Here is a 4,531-nt window from a genome sequence, read left to right as displayed (position 1 = left end):
AAAAATGATATTATCCACTTCTCTTCTTGATGTGAATTGTTGGAAGATGATAGCAAAATACTTTTCGACCTTTGCAGAAAAAAACTGAGAATATTTTTGCTGAGTTTGAAGAAAGATTTGTGGACTTTTAGAAATTAAAGCCGAATATTCAACTGTTAACAACCAAATGTAAATTACTGTTGAGACACAGCTATCATATTTTCAACTGGAATTATATGAGTTGCAATCTGACCTTTTATATTAATAAAGAAAAACGAGACTTATGTTTCTGGGTGTTTGTTTCTAGAAATCGTTTTCCAAAACTACGAAACTTTATAATCAAAATGTGCTCAATGTTTGGAAGCACATCTATCAGTGAAATCACCTTTTCTGTGATTGACGTGGAACATGATGGATAATAACATGCTCAACGCATGCCTTCGACCCTCGACCTTCAGCATTAAAATTGATTTCGAATTGCTAGTTAAAGCAAAGCTTCTCCTCCAGTATTCTTATTAATAAGTAGGATTAAAACCAAAATAATTTTATTAAAATTAAAATTATCTGGTTGAGATAAGGGTCATTTCCACGGTCTCACTCACAGGAAAGACTGAAATCAGAATAATTAAATGCAAAATGAATAAGCAAGGTACACGTTAAATGACAACATTGCATTTAAATTTGTAATTATTTGATCTTATTAAAAATAGTATTTGCGGCCCATAAAACTAGGTTAAGAGTATTCTTTTGGCCCTAAGTGCTTAAGAAGCTGAATCACCCTGACCAATGGTATCACGTATGTTTTTTAAAGGAAAGATTTTGTAAAAGTAAACAACAATCTTTTCTACTGGTGAGTCAGGTGATATCTTGATGTTATAGTCTCCCTTATTTTTTGATGGGAATAGCCAACAGCCACCTGTGGAAGAGTAACATTATTTTTTCATGTATATAATGATAGGTTTTCTCAGACTGCAAAATATTTTTAGATTTTGGCCAATTTTAAACAGACCTTTCTGAGAGCTATTAGTCTTCAAAAAGATGTCATCCTTTTATCACACTTGTCCATTTGATTGTTTTGTGTTTTGGACATAGATTGTTTGTTTTTTTCTCAAAACTTCCATTTATTCTGTGCCTCCTACCCAATAACTCTAAGAAGTATTAGTTGCCAATGCTTTTGAAGTTGCTAGTTGGTGTTTTTGTAAGCAATCTAGATTAACAACAGTGAAAAAATCTCAATAACTTGTTGGTTGAATATGTCAATGTATTTGTGGGACCAAATGGCCAATTTAGTCAAACCCATGTAACTATCACATAGATGCAGGTAATGTACATCTAACTAATCAACCATTGTACAGGATTCTCTGAAACATTAAAGATGTAACCAGTCTAAGGTACAACAAATGTTAAAGGACAGAAGTATACAGCCTTCACAGAGTGTGTATGGTTGTGTCAAGTAATGACTGCTAGGAAGAAGGAGGGCACACCAAAGTTCGTGTTGACGTCAGATGGTTAAATGTAGTGACCCTCATTGATATCTTTCCATTTCTGTGAAAAGATAAATGTCTGGATGCATTGGAAGGTGCCCAGTTGTTCAACATTGTATACATGGCATCCAAATACTGGCAGGCCAATCTGGATGATGAGATCAGACCTAAAACCACTCCTAGTACTTAAGATGGTCTGTAAGAGTTTGCATCATGCCATTTGACCTGTGTAATGTGTCGCTTTGAAAGGCTAATGGAGCTTATATTGAAGGTAATACAACGGGAAAATTGTCTGGACTATGTCAGCGATATCTTGATGTTTGTTCTCACTTATGAAAGGTTGAAATGAGGGAAGTTTATACTCATTCTCATGTGGGTGGAATTTTTGGGTCACATTTTGTTTTTTATTGTAATCATAATTACAATCACCTGTAAGTACGTATATTTATGGTCTAAATTTATTATGTATTGTTAAATGTTATATTAGGTTCATTTGGTGCTAAAATTACATTTCATGTGAAGGGATTATTTTGTATTAGTAATTTTATTAAGTTCTATTTTTAATTTGCTGTTAAAGGTTTTTTGGGTTGGTTATGTTATATTCCACTGCATCATTGTCTAAATGACTCATTTCTGTTTATCACAGTGTTATGACGTCAAAGTATCTCATTAACATTTCTTGTTTTAGCAAAGGGCATTTTCCTTTTTATATCTTAAACTGATTTTGAAATGTTATTGAGCCTGATTTTATGCTTTAATTTCACTTCAAGTTTCAATTTGTAGTATTTTGTGATTTGAAGTTATGTTATTTGTTTCACCTGTATGTGTTGTTGTGTAAGTTTTTGCAGGAACAAGAGAAAATTCACTTCATTGATCATTTCAAGAACTTATTCAATTGGATTTTAAAGTTTAAAACTAGGGGTGACCAGATTATCATTAAAGTAAAAAGAAAGAGGAATGATGTTCATTTAGGTATACAACATGTTTTCTACCACCTTATTTAACAACAAAAAATTTCTAAATATTTTAACATATGTATTTTTAACACAGAACTTTGACCAAGGAAGTTGCTAAATTCCTTTTACTATAGTTACCTATTGGATTGGGTGATTCACTTACATCATCTTTCGTGCCTTTTCATGGGAAGTTTTTTATAAAGTTGAACATATTGTGTAAAAGTAGATAACAGTCTTTTCTACTGCAACACATAGTTGGAAAATATTGCTGTAACGTGTTTGCCAGTTAAAATAAATTAGAAATGTAGTTGCTCGTACCCTCTGATATCAAATGGAAAAGGTCTATGATGTTTTGGTCTCTATTGCAGAAGAAAACGTCCTTACAGGAGTCAGTAGAACAAAATCGTTTTCTGAAACAAATACAGTCACTGCCAAGATGATTTTGACATGTATTGAGCTACACAAAACAACAAAAACAAATTTTCATTAGTACAGAAATGTACGAAGACTTTGGCTAGGTTCTGGTACATGCAAAGGAGCTTGCAGAAGAAACGAAATCATTGTGAAATCGTATCTATTCATGAAAAAAGAAGAGAAAGTTTTGATATGAATGTTGAAATAAACCTATACTTGATTAACAGCGAAGCTTCTAGGATGTCAATGCAAGAGAACTGTATGACGAATTGCAGGCCTTCTTATGTATTAAAAGGCCTCCAAAAATACATTGAAAAACATGTACAAAAACAGTCTAGCATTTTTCTTTCCCAACACTTTTGTTACATTAAGGTTTCTCACCACCATTGCCAGTAGGTAAATAAACTTTTCCAACTTGAATTAATTAAAACTTATCTGAAATCAATCATGACACAAAGAAGATTGGTTAATAATATTGATCAAGCATGAAACTGCACAAAAACTGAACTTGATACAAGCAGTGTGTAGTTGTCCTTCATTGTAAGCAAGAGAATTAAGTATGGATAACTGGCCATGTATTCTAGTCATGCATCATTTGTTACTGTAACATTTCCTCTAGCTTTAATAAATGAATACAAACAAATAGCCTACTTGATTTGTAGTTTCACGATTTTGTTGCACAATCAGAAATAAAATTGAAATTGGGGAGAATTGCTTGGCTTCAGGCCTTAATATTTGTAATTAGCTAATAATGGTTATTATTTGAATGTTTCTGTCAGAGGTAAAATGATATATAATAACAAATTATTTTGCATATTGACTGGATTAATATAATTTTAGTTGATGTTAATGTAGTGGCTTGTTGCAAATTCCCGACTTTTGACAGTATAGTGCTATCACAGATAGGTATATTATTGTAGAGAAGAAAAAGTCTTTCGTTACAGAAATATTTATACAATGTTGCAAAATAATGCAGAAATAAAAGGTAAAACCTTTAGAAAATGTAAGCTTCCACGAAAGTGGAAACTTCAAATGTTTAAAGCACCTAATCCAACCCACAGCAATACCTTTATCAAATTGTATGATAATTCTCTGACTCACACAGTCCATTGCAATAAAGCTAGACATATGTCATGGTACCACTGACAAGATAATAACAAGGAGTCTGAAGTTGATTCAAACTTAACAAAGATAACTGAAAAAACTAGTTAACAGTTATAATTTTCGATCACATGTACTTAAAGACCCTTGATGAAGCTCCAATGGAACTTCATGCTTTTGGCATTCTTACAATGATCCTGGAAGCTAATGCCCATGTACAGTAATGGGTCTGTGGAAATTCTGTCAAGATGTGTGGCGTAAGGTTGATTAACCAGTCCTCACAAGCTATTGTTAAAATTACAATTGTGGTTTCAAGCAATATTACAAAATCATAGCTATCAGCTTAAGTTATAAAGACAGTATGGACGTGGAACATCGTTCTTATAGAGTCTGATTAAACCCAGTGCATAAATGTAAACAGCGAAAATGATAGTGATATTATAACTCGTACAGACGAAGTATAGTAGTGAAGGTGAAAACAGTAATTAGGATGAAAAACATTTTATTTACTGGATTGTAAAATGTTTAGAATACGTTAATAAGGTCTGAAAAAATCATGTTTGGAAATATATTAATACAAATAAAGATATTGTTGCG

The sequence above is a fragment of the Limulus polyphemus genome, unplaced genomic scaffold (assembly GCF_000517525.1).
Source record: "Limulus polyphemus unplaced genomic scaffold, Limulus_polyphemus-2.1.2 Scaffold2083, whole genome shotgun sequence".
Taxonomy (NCBI): domain Eukaryota; kingdom Metazoa; phylum Arthropoda; class Merostomata; order Xiphosura; family Limulidae; genus Limulus; species Limulus polyphemus.
The sequence above is the reverse complement of the archived record's forward strand: the minus strand, read 5'-3'. Positions refer to the sequence as shown.